The sequence below is a fragment of the Opisthorchis viverrini genome (assembly GCF_000715545.1).
Source record: "Opisthorchis viverrini unplaced genomic scaffold opera_v5_324, whole genome shotgun sequence".
Taxonomy (NCBI): Eukaryota; Metazoa; Platyhelminthes; class Trematoda; order Opisthorchiida; family Opisthorchiidae; genus Opisthorchis; species Opisthorchis viverrini.
The window spans coordinates 297,971-314,208 of NW_008751987.1; positions in this window are offsets into that span (position 1 = coordinate 297,971).

The following is a 16,238-nucleotide window of genomic DNA, read 5'->3' on the forward strand; positions in this document are numbered from 1 at the left end:
TTTACCTTTTTCCCTCAATCGCTTTGCTAAAAGCTAACAGTATGACTGATACACAAATAAATAGGGACAAAAGCGTGGACGAGTGCCAGTATTGTGGGAAATTCATGTTTGGTTCTTTAGACTAAAATCAGCTCATATCTTCTAAAAAAGTCTTCGTTGCACACATGCTGCGGATTGATTAATCAGTCTAGCCTAAGTGACAGCGGAAAATTTCCAGCTGACCTATGCAGTTAAATCCGGAGTGCTTTATTGGGGTCATCTTTGTGACTGATGGATAGAACGTGTGCGTAATGTTGGAATTTCGGAACTCGCATATCATGGGTCGATCAGTGATTCACATGATCCAGGCTACAACTTAGACCTATCCTGTTGTAAACAGAAATAAATCTGTTTAGCCGCTAGACAGGAGTACCTCGTTGATGGACCATCTCCTTGTATTGAGTTAAGACTACAGGAGAAGTATGTCACGCGCATGATTTTAAGTTTCTCATCACATTCAGCAGTCAAGGACGAGTGCTAAAAACAGCTGGGAGAGTGGCTCAACGGTGAATGAAGACGAGGGATGTTGCTAACTGTATTGTGTGGCATAATCCATCCGCGTCACAAAGAAGGTGAGTGAAAGCTTTGGCACCGTCGTCATCCAATGACGACAGTTCCAGAAAAACAAGCTAACTGGATGGTGCCCGTTTCATATCAATTCTAAGGACTTTGACACCTCTGAAACCCTATCGTACATTTTACAACTGCGTTATCACAAGTGACGTCATCACCACTACTTGTTTGTTACCTTATTATCATAACACGGAATAGTCGTAAAGAACGCGTGGACAGTCTGAAAAACAACACACGATCTACACTTGAGCTTTCTGATACTTTGTGCTTAATGACAGACCCACCAAATTTGCGACAATCAATAAGCTAATGATTATTGGTAGACGCTGTTAGCGCGAAGCAAACACGCGCTGAATTGATACTTGACTGACTGTTGCACAACCGAAAATAAGTTAAAGTTCAAGATGAATCTTGTCATCTACAGATCGCAGAGCTTGCTGAAGCTCCAAGAAGGAAACAGAAGACTTGTATTGTGCTCACTAGACTCGTTTTCGCTGGATAAAGTTTGTGTCGCCTCAGAAGAGCAACAAATATATCAGTCGGTTATTCACCTTTTAATAGTATTATTGATAGATTGGCGCTGAAGGATCCAAAAAGCTGTTGCTATCTTTCCACAGAGGATCACTGGGCATCGTTGTTAATCGGATGTAAATCGGCTTTATGTTATATCATCCAAGAGATTAGATAAGATCCTTGTTTTATCTTACTGGTTTTTGTGTCTTGCGGAGGTCAAACAATACGACGGTGGGTACGACGGTGAAGTCCGCGTCAAACTGGATAGATACCCGACATTTTTGTTTCAGGCGAATCACCCAAAATGGACAGGGTTTCTCAAGATTAGAATATTTGTGAATTAATGCTAACCCCATTGGTGGTGATGGCCCAAGCTGTCGTTTAACTAGTCCCACTCATACTGTGTCTGGATTGATCACATCATGCGTACTGCAATGCTTTTTGTTTAGGAAGAGGATACTCACAAAATGCTAGAGTGAATAGGTTGTCTTGAAAAAAACTGTGCCAAAAACGTGTTCCACAACAACCATTAGAACACCAGTATAACTCCCAACACGATCCCTCGTTTGCAACCTTGATTTTGACCGTATCAAACGAAAATCCTTGTGGGCGATGCATCTGAATGATATTGTGCTGTATATCTTACAAGGCGCATTACAGCACAACACTGGTTAGTGGAAGCCACTATCCAGGCATACGGCGTGGAAACAAACAAACAATGATTCCAGTGTATGACGGAACTTTTCGACGTCTTAGTTGCTTCTTAAACTTAAAATCAGTTGTCAGCCAGGAGGCGATAGTGAAAAGATAGACCTGTGTCCTGTTAAGTGTTAAAACTTGGATAGTTCACTCAGGATCGGTTAATGCATCCTTCTGTTAGGTGAACGAACTTCAGAAATTCCTGAAACCGTACTGAATACTTGAGGAGCTATGATTAAATAACGCTACTTATAACCATTCTGTTGAACTGACATAAAGGTACTGAACTGCTATCTTTGACGCGTAACCAAACTTACACCACACATGAGTTGTAAACCCCCATAACAACAACCAAGGCGTGGATACTTTGTGCAGTGTTGAGCGCGTTCAGTTGTGCATGTAAAACATGACAGCAAACCGTCACAATATGGAACTTACAGTATGTTTTACTTGTATGCTTTTGACAGGAGCAATGCTGGTAAAATCCGCCAGGGAGAACCACTACCAGTAAATGACCCATAGAGCGAGTATAAGAAGCTTCGTGGGAGTTGCTTGACACCAAGCCCGACTGCAATTGGTCCGATACACTAAGCAGAATTACTTCATTAGGAATGCCACTGCACTTCCAATCCATATCAGGATTGTTGTATATTGCCATCACTAAAGATGCGCGTTATTTCAGCGGAGTTGGTGAAGGTCCATGCTATACCGGTTGGAGTAAACAAAAGCAAATCGGGTTACACTTCCTAACTGCATGTAGCGGATAGGTGTGACCGCCTGCAGAGGTCAGATGGTCATCATTATCTTGCGTGACACACGCAATTTGTATTACAAAAAATACAGCCAAAGAAAACGTTTACAGTGATACAAGTTGTATGTTCGAACCTGTTTTTTACTGTTTCTTATGGAGTAATAACTAGCTTTTTGAAGCTGCGCTACACTGGAGATAAAAATAATGTTCCTTGGAGCGGGATTTCCAGTTAGCCGCAAATTCCGACTCAGAAGTTTGATAAGGCTTAAGGTTTTCCTCACCAACTGGACATTCAGACCTCTTCACTCGTTTACAGATGAATTTGGTTTACAAAAATCAAATCTAAACAGTCTGATAAGAAATGGAGTTTCTGAGGCGTGAGTTTGAAGCTTTAAGCAATGCGATTCACGCACCGTCATCATGTTGTTATCAGTGCAGAAACGGGGGCGCGGAATACTGGACTCTGAACGCACCGTTTATGGTGGCCAGTGCAAAACCCCATACATCAACTACAAATACGATTGACTCAACAAATACACACAATCGCATATAAAAATTGTTTTTCATTGAAGAGTCAACTGAATCTCTCGTGTATGATAATTTGGACTGCCAAAGAATTTCCACTGATGGATTCCAAACAGGGAGCTATATTTTCACGTTTATCTGTGATTCGAATGTACCTGGTATGCTTTCTATGACGCTATTTTAACGGTAGAAAGCAACCGGCACAACGTCAACCTAAAGGGTTACATATCCAAACTTTAGCTACTAGAAACATGCACAGCTTCATGAAGAAAAAACAGCTTTAATGAATCGGCCAAAAGTCGCCGCCATAGATAGCGCTACAGCGGTTAAGCGTCATAAATAATATCCAAACAAGCGTTCTGAGCTACCAAGCCATGGAGTGAATTTTTTTTTATAAATGCGAGGAATGACTATGGCGTAAATAACCTTCAAATGTATGTAGCATATCCGGAACATAAGGGAGACAAAATCTTCTGCCTTCACAACTACTATCAAAGGGAGCTCATCAGGACATGATGTGTGGCACAAAAGCTGTTAGTGCAAGATCAGCTATTGAGTTTACCTGGTCATTGTACTCAACAATATAGCTAGCATGTATGACATAATGAGGAGGTAGCACAATCCAATCGTCTATATTTTATTCATCAAAGTTCAGAAGCCAACCAAAATGAACTTGAAGAAGATACTCAATTATCCACTAATGTGGCATCACGAAAAATGCTCGCGCACAATGAGTTAGAGTGTGCACACTTTCGCCGCGGATCCCGCGTAACTTGTCCACCTTAAACTGAGCTTATGAGAGCACATGTATTGTCACGCAATTATTTGGCGTTGACATCGATTATTGATCGCACGCTTAATGAAACCCAATCTATTAGAAACTCGCACTTACTGCGACGAAATTTGACTATTAGAAAAATACAACGATGAACGGGCATTTTTCACTTTAGACTCGTGTTCAAAAACAGGAAAGAGAGGAGAAAGCGAATTTGACGTCTGAGTCAGGGGCAACACAAGATGTGCGCTTGTGTTCTGAAAAGTCAGCAAGCGGAAATGTCTTTAGCATATTCCAGTCCAAAAATGACAAAGCCAACAATTGCTGAAATGCAAATTACGTTGTTCCGTAGGGCTTGACCGGTCCCACGCAAAATGTTAAATTAGCGAATGTTAACCCCGATATGCTGTGATTCTATCGGTTGTTTTTCATTTTGTGCTTGGTAACGAGCAGAGATGTTTGATTAATCACCAAGAAATTTAGTCAAATGCAAAAGAACTACAACGCTGATATTTCTTTAAAAATTGTATAAATTTATCTACTCTTTTAAAAGTATGTTTTTTCGCATGCGTGAGGAAAAATAGACCTTCACGTTCATGCAATAAGCTGTATTAGATTGCAGCAAAATAACTCTTCCAAAACAGTGAAACCAAACACAGTCATCGTTGTTTGATTGCCGACGAACAAATTTAGAAATTCCACCCTACGGTTGAATTCAATAGATGTTCTACTGAAAGCAAATTTTTTATCGCAGTGACTTCGTAATTATTGAGAATAAACACCTAGTCTGACTGAGGATGCAGACGCCGTTCGTTTTGAAATTTACCAGTATTTGTCCCCTATATGTGACAGTAGAGTTACAACATCTGCCGTTTTCGAAAATACAAAAAACGAACTGGGCGGATCTCTAAAAATGCTGGAAGCGTTCTCATTTGTCTGTTCTTTACTTCAATTTCGTGTATCGTACCACACGTAATTCTGGTCGTTGGCCTTCAGATGTGTGTATAGTACATGCTTCTGAAAGCTGGAAGTTTTTTTTAAACGGTGGGTGATCCCTAAGTTCAACTTCTGACCCACAACACAAACGGAATTTTTACTATGGCTAAGCTGTTTTGGAGATGTCATCCACTTCATGAAGCACTTATGGGGCCCTCTGTATGACTGCGGCAATACAAATTTGTCGTTGGCTGTGAACCCATTTTCATTCAACAACAGATAGGTTGCGCGATTGAATCAATGTGTCCATAGGCCCATGACCTTCAGAGTTGTGGTTGATTGTAAGTTGTCCTTTAACGATCCTATTATTTGGCCTCAGAAGTGTAGTTGGACATGCTTTCAAGCGACGGTGCTGCGCCTGAGATCAGGGCTGGATTACTGACTTAATTAAAGAAGGGTTAATGGGTGTGGTAGGATTGTAAATCAACAGCAGAATGATAAGAGTTTTTTAGGTTGCTGTCTTTTTGAACATTTCGTTCAGGTGATCGGGGACTGTCCGTCGTTCGCCAATCTTCTTTTGCATTTTGGAAAGAACCCGGAAAGGGATCGCGATGTAAGGTCTACATGCCATCAAAAGATTCTTCTTGATTAAGAGCGTCGTTATGCAATTGTCACTGAAAGCTTCCACCTTTAATAATGAAAATGAAGGCCAGATGCAAACTAAACAGCCGGATGGATTATTAAACAGACTACGATGTTGCAAGCAGTTTCACAAATTTGACAGTGCCTGCTCCTGAGAGAGACGTTGGCCGCTCATGTTGAACAGGCGATTGCTGTTCTGCCTGCTTAGCTGGCTTGCCTGTTTTTGATAAAGCTGTTCAGTTTAGTAAACCATTCGTAACGTAATAACATAAAAAGGATGTTTTGTCATCCAAAGGCTTCGAGCAAAACGCATAAAATGTTCCAGAACATTTGCGTCACCGCTATGGGATGGTTTTTCCTACGGGCTTGGTCAAACAAACATTTGATAATCAACTGATTCACCTTTAACTTGTCATCTGATCCGAATAAATGGTGAAGGAAGGCAATACACAGAAGCATCAAACGACTTTCACAGTCGGGGATATCTATTTAGTGTTAGTAGGACCCACTATGAAAATGGGTGTCTCCAGCTAGAGGTACGTTTGTGATACTCATATCCTTTCTCCTACGAGTGAATAACGATTACAGTGAGCGTTCACTCTTTCTGTTGCGTACTGTTTTCATGAAGAACTAGTCCTTTCACGCTCCCGTGCAAGAGTTCTAGTGCTTTCTCCCATGAACGCAGACCACCATCCGTCTAGTATCTCATCATTGGGCACAATTAGTCTGGTGCTCCTCACGCCAAATATTCTTGAGTGCATGATTCAGAAAACGGAATTTGATATCGCAGTTGGATCGGTTAAACATCACAACTGCTGACAAAACCACAATACTTGTGGGGCTACCTTGGACCATCATAGAGAAGACATTGAGATGGATCATATGAGTCTCCTATCAAAACTAAATCCGTTAAAGATGAGGGCGTTTGATCAAATTTATCCAATTTGGGTTGAAATGGCACATGAGCTTGACTGAAACTACGGGACTGCACCTACTTAATGTGCCTCTTCAAAAAAGGGCGAGAAAGATCATGGGCTGTTGAACGGTTTTCAGCAACCTTATGACAAGTGTGTTATGTCTGAACAAAACATGCGAAGGTTTCGCGCTTGCGAACCGAAAAGCCCAACCTCAATCTGTGTGCTCACCACGTAGGTGGGAGAGACAGTAACACAGGGGGCATTTCGAATGGTTTCGTAGCAGTTTGAAATGGTTTGGTAAACCAATACGGGAAAGCTCGTCACAGAATGCCAAACGTATCAAGGATGAGGGTCAAAGTCGACCATCTCTACATTAAACCAACACGAGGTAGCAAAATATTGGGAAACTGCAGTGTAATGCCAAGAAGCACCTTCTAAACCTAAACTATTCCGAATGGCTTTTCATTGATTTTCAGTCCTGAAAATTCTGTTTAGAAACGTAATCGAAAACAGATAATTGATTTTTATCAAAGTTCTGCAATATTAGCTGATCGCTTCACCCCGGTGCCTGATTACCTTCTGCAAATTAACATGAGACTTTGATACGTGACGGCTGTTGTTTTCCAGAAAAAGACTGACTTATTTGTACATTTACGATATTGTCCCAAGCATATATACATTTTGGTAACTTTCAACAAAATACTGCTGGTTTTCTTAGATACATAATATGGTTGGGCCACACAAACTTCATGTAAAAACCCAGTGGTAATTTTCACGAGACATCCCACTATTATTCTTGAAGTGGGTGACCACGTATCCTGACATGTATCAGTGGGGAATCAAACATAACCAGAAGTCCAGCGGCATAACACAACCGGCACGAAATTCGAAGTGCTGTATACCATTAAAGACATCCCAACTTTTAGACTCCTATCGAGACTTCCGTCTCCTACAAAGCTTGAGTGGTTACATGGGCATTTGGGCTCAACTGTCGTTCCGACCACTACTAGCCAAGTTGGGTCGCAGATTTGTTTCCCGCAGAAACTATTTTGGCTGCTTTAGTTAATCGGAAAAATCCAATATTCTTCACTGAATTTTCGTAGACGGATAAGCGGCCGAAAAAATGTGAACTCACAAATTTGATGAAGTTTCCTAGAAAGACAGCTTTGAAGTTCAGGTATTGAAGTGTTCATTTTTACGTAGTTATTCCTGAAACAATGTGCGTTCAAGCTAAGTGGACGGAGTTGACAGCCAGTTGTCTCCCCCGGGCCGTCAAAGCATAGATTTGTAAAAAAAACACTCTTAAGCATTATGTACGCAGGGGACTAGTTTCGTGTCGGCTTCGTCTGTCAGCTACAGTGTCTATAAGCACACTCAAAGTAACATTCCTTGCTACTGTTACGTCGGTTTTTTATGTTCTGGAGGCCGGTTTCCTTTAAAAGAGCAGCTGCATGGGTGAACATTTGCCCCCTGGCCATAGCATTTGCACCGTGTCGATTTCTGATAAAATAATTCACACGAAACGTCAAATCACGTTGCTTCCAAGGATGTCAGAAGCACGGTTTTTAGATATGGTAACCTATGGTTTGCCCAACTGAAGTTGTATCGGGATAATATTGGTCTCAGTTTGTTACGATATGTTACTGAAGAGCACCTCTTAAAAGTTGGTCACATAATGAATGCCTGTATGCAAAAAGAGGAAGAAGAAACTGACTGTCCGATACCTGGCGTCATCTGAAGAATTTTGTCAAAAATTTTTTTAAAAGGTTATGCCGCATGCCGACAATCCTTCACGAGTAATTTAAACAAAGTTTACAGGTTCCAATGCTTGTATCTACTTACTAGACTGTGGGATGAAGCAGGAAGCTGGTTTGCGAAGAGCACGTGTGAAAAAACTCTATACCTTCAAGTTGTGGGTTATGTCCGTATATGTGCTTCTGTCGTCTGTGATAAACTAACAATCCCTATTAAAAGCCGCTCGCATTTTGGATCGACGAATCACCTATCAGTAGTCTTCCCATCATAAACTTCACATGCTAGGAAGCTAAACCTAAGCAACATCTTGGAAGAATCGCCAAACCACTTGAAAAAACAAAAAGGAAAGTCTAAGACGAAAGTACTAAGATGAAAGTACAGCTTCATGTTCACTAATGTTTTCGTGCTTTTAATATTTTCACAATGGAACTTCGGATCGTGACTCAAATGTATCTACCCCTGCTGGTTGGTATTGAAGTTTTATGCGCAGTGTGCAGAACTTGAATGGACTATGATGATATATTTCTTTGTGTTACTTGTCTCACCCTCCACATCTCCAGTTTACCCTGGGAAACTGACCAAGCGTGTTCACCATATTGCCCTCTTCCGGCTCGAAGAAAATATAAGGTAGTGCTTCACAATCAATGGATCATGACTTTTACTGACGTGTACTTCCTATAGAGGCTGTTGAACTTACCGGTTCGCCAACTGGCCTTACGCGACCTCCATTTGCAATTCTAAAGGTGAATTTTCAAAAATGTTGTAGCGTGAATAGATAGCCGGTTATTTGCATGGGTAGTCCAACACGTCCTTTTTAAAATTGCCATCAACATTTTCCGTGTTTGATACCCAAATTGTGAAGTCAAGTGCCGCACACAAATTTTATTCCTAATCGCATGGGATAGTTTTCTAGTCACCTGCTGAGGAATCGTTGTAGATTATCATCGTCGAGGTTTCCAGTTCGGTCTAACATCGTCCGGCTAAGCTCCACTGTCAAAACAACACCGAAGTAAAACGTATGACCAATACTTTAATGGGACAGAGTTTAGCACTTATGTGGAACAATAATAAAGAATGTTTATTTTCAGTAACTGAATTTCAAGGCTTACCGCCTCTAAACTCAGCTGACCATAAAGCATGCTGGTTAGACGTTTCTAAACACTGTTTTTATGAAACAGTTGGTAGACGTTGCGTTTCAAGAAGCGCCTGGAACGTGGAGGTCCTCATCTGATGCACGTCAAGTTGACGACATTTACTTGAGCACCGTGACTATTGAGTGCTGCATTGTAGTTCTGACCTGTCCGACACATCAGGTCCATTAACATGCAAAACCTCAACCCAATTAATAGGCAGACAAACTGCAATTTCTGGTCAAGAACGACTTCCGTACTAACAATCACCTTTTCTGAAAACCGGGATTACCTTCCACTCAAACGCTGTTAAAATACTACGTCCAATCTCCAAACTTCACAAGGATGGGGAAACACCTCCAAACTTCTTAACATTCAGAGGAATTATTTAGCCTTTATTTTCTAATAAGCTAAATGGGTTCTAATATCGCGTATTTAATATGCGTTGTGCAATGATTCAATTCAGCTAGAACGTTGCCTTTTGTATCCTTTATCCTGCTTCTCCAGAAGAAACCATATTAGGTTGAAAGCTACCCTTCATTAAAAGACGATTAGATCGAAATTATCGGCACGCTACATGTTGATGCACTCTTTTGCGAGCGGTGGCGAATTGGAGATTGCGCCGAACCAATACTTTGAAAACATTCCTGATGTCATCCAATAATTGACCGATTTAGTATGCAAATGCTCTCCTGTTAAGCAGCGAATGGCCATAATAATAATTCCGCTTTCATCACGTACTACTAACTGTCTTACTAAAATGTTTATCACAAAGTTGGTCATGTTAACTTTCGATTATTTTCTTTCAGCAGCAATTTCTCCTCCACTAACTCGTCAGCGTGGACGGCTGCTAGAGGTGATGTTTGGTGATTTTCTTGATTCCGACGATACAAATAGAAATCAGCTCCTGGAGTGAAACAAAAATTCCTTCTAATCCCACTATCAAGCTTTTATCAAGTTCTGTCAACGTTGTGTCATGCAATATCACAAAGGTGGAAAAAAATTGAGATTTGTTTGAGCCTCCCGTTTCAACCAAACCAATTCCCAAGTGATTGTATTTCTTGAATCAGGAAAGATTACTTTGAAAATTAGCAGTGTGCCATATATGTGTTGAGTCGGCAGTCCGATACATTGGAGGCAAATGAATGGGATGTCTGATGGCTTAACTGACGGCTAAACGTTAACCTATTGATTTATCTGATTTGGTTGAAGTTCGCGATTTCCCGACACCGGAGATAGTAAACATGGATTGCGTGGTTTATTATCTGCAGCAGTAGATGCACTACTTGTTTTTATTATTACCTGGCAAGATTGACACAAATAAATTCCCGCGAGCATTTCCAACTAATGTCACTCACATTAGCTCTGTGTAGAGCTACCTACGGTTAATCGTTTCTGTGCATACGGGCCAGTGTTCGAAAAATTCCTTTCCAGCATCAAACCTACTCCTGCTACTCTTTACTCTACTCTTGTCTGAAGTTCGCCCATTGCTTTAAGGCTACGCTCTGTTCCATCTGGCAAACGTCCATTAAAGCATCCACCCCTTTATTCCTTGGCTATTTTGGTGTTGCTGAGAAATCACCATATGGACGCATTAAACCGTGATAATTCTGTGCCCGGGCTGAATCTGCGTAAACATATTACTCAACTCCGGTTTTTGCTCTTGGTGCTGTCAACTTCCGTGGGAATCTGTTATTGTATGCTTCACTTTAACTGCTGGTAAACTGACACGAAACTTGATGTGTGAATCTGACGAAAAACGATCATAGGCTCCATTAGCGTCAAGTTGAGTGTGTTTTCTGATACGGATTACTTCTTGTTGTTGATGTTTAAGCTTATAATTATAACTTATTCTATTCTATTATTATAAAGTATAAATTATTATTAAATATAACAATATGACTGCGTAAAATAGTGCTGAGCAATCTGCTTTTCTCGCTTCTGCTATTGTGGAACCTTTTGACCTAGCCAAAGACCGAGCTTGTTGAACAGATCAGTGGGTATTTGATCAACCAGTACTGAAGGCAACCAGATGCCAGCAGCTCCACTCAAATCATGAGTGTCATGTCGAATATACCCGGTCAGTTATTTAGATAGATATTAACACCATTTGCATTGAAGGAGACCAAAATGTGATAAACATCATCGTCAGAGACAATACTCTTAATATTTGAGTAATCCCCCTAAGATATTGTGTCCAGAGTTTGTATCCCAACCGTAAGCATCCAACTGGCGGTGAAGAAAGACGTTTCCTTGTGGTGTAATTACTATTGTATTCTATTTCACGTCATGAGAAGATCCAAATCGTCAGTTATTTCACATCAGCTCGTGCGAACATTAGTAACCTGGGTGTTTAAATTTTGCGCCACGCAAGGATTCACTTGAGAGACCGAAAAAATATGGGTATTCTGTGAATATGTTCGTACAAAGCGAAAAAATTCCCTTAAACGAGTTTGCATCCCTAGAAGAACATATTCTAGATTGACCAGGTATTGGGCTTTGGGCATAAAGAAATACTTTTGAACCAGTCATCAGGCAAACTTCTAAACCAATGACATCTCCCGATTTGTTGTTAGTAATGCTAAAATCGTCCAAGGTTGAACTTGAGAGTTTGTTCATCGAACTTAGAAGCACTGCCTCTGCTATCAGTGATTGGTACATCATATATTAATATGCGAGTAGCCAAAAATCGCATGCGGTTGCCAGGTGATTTAAGCAGGTACATAAAAATGGTGATTGCAAACACCTCAGTGTGTCCTGCGGATGAAGCATCCGCTCCGAGTCCATTACCTGATGGATCATGTCACAAGTTACCAGCAGGCTGAACAGCCAGTTACCGTCGCTGGATACGTTGGGCTGTCAAGTGAGCAAGTGCAGCGAGGCCATTTTCCACCGATTATCTTAAACCAACCGGGGCATTAGAATGTTTCATTTGCGTCTACGTTAAAACAAAATTTCCTCCTGAAACAAAACCCTATCAGTATCAAACGTCTTTTGGTTAGATGATTTTATTGCGATCGTGCTGCACATATGTAGCGGAAACCGAAACTGATCAAGTCACTCCATGAACGTTTGCTTTTTTTGTTTCTTAAAAACACAGTGCGATATATCCGTGTTTTCTTATTCCTTTACGGACGGAAAAGGATTCTAAGAAATGTTTATTTTTTCCAAAACATGCATATTAACAGACTCCAATCAGAACATGAACTGCCAGCAAGACATTGAGCTACAAAACAATTTATCGAGTAGAAAAGTGAGCACTTCGCAAATTTGTATTTAGCGAGAACACTTACAGAAGATTAAGAGGCCATTTTAGGTGGCATGCGTCCAGGATTTTATCAAAGTGCTGCTTGTCAGGTATGGCCCTGTCGCAAAAGCTTTAAAAAAATATATGGAAAGCATACGGTTTCCAGTAATTGCAGTTTTTTTCTTTGAAAATCTTGTTATAAACCGCAATCGACCATGAAGAAGAAAGGATATGCCTTTATGCTTGCATATATTTAGATCTATCGTAGTTTGCAGAACTAACAGAATTCTTTTCGCGCAACCCATAATTGGACCTATTAAGCCAGTTTTATCTCCGAGCATTTTTGACAGCTAAGCCTGTGTTTCCAAGTGCCTCTGGATATATTACCCACGGGCATGTGCAGTGTGTTCTTGGTTTTGCTACTTACCTGCGCTGGCAGCTTAAGGTAACTTTCTGAGGTTTTGTGAGGCATCATCGTGCTGATGTGCAACTTGCTCCACTACCAATACACGATATCATGGCCATGGCTTGGTACACTTCAGAATGAACAGAGATTTCTATATAATGGTACTGAGTGAAACAACTATTGCTTTACGTGGTCTTCAGTTTGTGCGGGAAAATCAAAGAATAATCATAACGGATCACTTCATCCTGGGAATAATTTCGTGGTCGAAAAATTGGTTCAACCCACAGCGTTTTTGTGAAACCAATTTTCAGACTGCTCCAAAAAAGGTTTTAGTATGCAAGTTCAACTGAAACCTAAATGTTTGAGGTCTTTCTCGTGAAATCAACATATCGCAGGTAAATGGCATCTGCCAACAAGCTAGATAGATCCTCACCAACCCCGTCTAACTTGCGGTAATATGGAGTTAACAATCAAATAAATAAAAGGTGTCAATCACGACATCAACGTTACTGTTGAGTTCAGAGACGTTTGAAATCCTAATGGAGTTAAGCAGTATAAAATGACTGAAACCAGTAAGGGTTATAATCTTCTAGCATAAAATAACCTCAAAATTCTTGTGGAAAAACCTTTCACAAGGAAGTGGAACCTGGGAGACGAATGTACCCCTAAAAATACTTAACCATTGAGTGCCCAATAATCAGCATCGCACTTGCTAGCCAAGGACTGGAAACCAAATGTAATACGTTTTTGTCCAGTTACGATGCACGGTGCGTGACGGTTAAGTTACTACTACTCCTGCCAATACTGCTACTAACTTAATATTCAGCCAATGGGCCCACAGTACGTGGGACTGTGTCGTTTACCTGCAAATTAGTAAATATGACGATGAGACAGGATTTTAGGAAACAACGGAACTTTAATTAGCATAAGATGTACAACTGTGTTAGTTTGTTTAGGATGAACAAGTGAGCTACCGTAGCACTGGAACTAAGATTTAGAATCACTTATGGGAGTTTTGCTTTTTTCCAGGAAACAGAAAATAAATGATTAGTGACAGTGGAGAACAAAATTTTGACCATGACGTTCTGACAAAGGACACGTGCGGAGACTGAAAACTCAGGAATGAAAAGTAAGATTTGAACCAGTGGTTAACTTGTTCAAGTCTTGCAGCCTGTAATAAGACTGGGATTTGTCTGACGGGTGCTCGGCAAGGCATAGCAATTGTGCAATATACCGACTTTTCTTCTTATTTGTCAAATCTTTGTTGCCCAGAGAAACAGAGCAATTGAAGTTTGATTGACTCTACGCAGGGTTTGTTGTCATATGTCTTGATCTCGTTAGGACAAGAGTTCACATTTTCGGGTTTCGGATTGCATTCCTCTAAGAAAATAAATGCAATAAATAGGTGGTTTGTAGCCATTTGAATCACCCTTAACCATCGTTACTGGCTGAACCACATGGCGGTTATGAACAGTTGGACAAACACGGATACTTGATCCACAGCTAAATTTTTTGATGTCCATCAACCTCCCACATGACTGTCTTCACTGTACAGGAAAGTATGTTATAACCATCAAATGAACGACCTGATATAACAACGAAACTAGTTACCTGCCTGCGAGGAAGTTTATGGCGCCACTCGTAAGAGCTAAGATTTTGCATACTACAAATTCTCTCTCACTATGTTCATCGATATGATCATGGATAATGCGGGTACTTATGGTTAGTTATTTCGTTGTGGATCTGTGAGCCGAAGTGAGGGTCATATTTTTAAAATTCATCAACAGTCTTTCCAGTGCTCGTACTCCCTAGGCTCAAATTTAATTTTTCAGACAACCGTAGGCAGTTCTCGTTTACTGCGTGTTGCGACAACTAAACACAAACAGCCTAATCAATTCTGCATCAAATGAACGCTTATTTTTCAAACTTTTGGAGACCATGAATTATTCTTCCCGACTGATACAAACGATACTGCATAGAAAATGTCAATTGCTTCACCAAAAGCTGACCATTCTGTTTATAGAGGCCGCAGATCTTGTGTAAACGTAGATTTATCCAAACAGCCTGGTAGAATATGCCCATCTCACCCATTTGTAAATGGCAGACACTTGTGTTACGTTTCTGGAGCCAATCACATATCCTGTTCGTTTTCACAACTGGAGAGCGAGAGTGAAACTTTTGCACCCATAGCACCGCAGTAAATGCACTTGCAATGAGATATCCTGCAAACATTCTGATGGGTGCTTCAATTACTCCATAAAATGTTATAAGGTATTACTTGACGCCTCTGTTGCTCAATGCTTGATGACAAATTCATAGTCTATCAGTATGCACGTGTAAAGCAAATTCAGACTATAGGAGTCGCGAATAAGAATCATTGTGCAACTGTTGATGTTACTGTTGTGTTCCAGTTGACCCGGTTGACCCGAAGCAACAGGTTATACCACACTTCATGAAGGTTCCATTATTGTTTGTTGTTGAACAGCATGGCAGCAAACATAACAAGTGAATGCAAGCGATGAGTGCGAAAGTGTTACTGGAGAATTGGAGATAAAAGAGAGGAACGTCTCATTCGCGGTCGTCACCAATATTTCCAGTAAGATGAGATGAAAGACGCGTCTAAAGACCAACAACCAAAGAAAGAACAAAAATTCTGAATGCTCTTCAAGGCACAGTAGGCGATAGCACAGTCAAGGCTTGCACATTACGCACAAATTGTCCGTCATACTGTGATATTAAATGGAAAAAATGTACACTCAATGCCACGTGCCACGCATAAAATTGTCGTAGGTACGCAGGGAACCCACAATGGCAAGTAAATGCAAGTCATTGATTGTGACCTTAGATAGTCCCAGTCCAATTACAGCCTTGGCGGACTGAGTAAGGCAGATCCCTTGATAACCCTTGAAACCAAAACGTCGACATCACAACCAACTGCGCGAAAGGCTGATATTATGGCAATGGAATATTCAACAGCATCATAATTGTTCAGTTTCACATCACTCTCGTTTTGGACAGTCGTCCTCCTGTCCTGGAGCAATTATTCATGTGAATCCACACCAAAGGGGGGGGGAAGCACTGGACTCGAGTTTCGCTCTTGTTAGAGCTCATTAGCAGTGCATATCCAATGGCCGTGCCGGGGTTTGAACTCCGGACACCTGACATGCGACATAAAACTGAACAATACACCTCCCGCAAAAAACCATCACATGCATCAACAAAGTTGTCCAGCGGGGTACAAGCGTCTGTGGCGCTACCTGACTGGGAAGTCCTGACAAGCGGGCCAATAGATCGCCACAAACAGGACAGTTACTGGGTCGTCGTATCGAT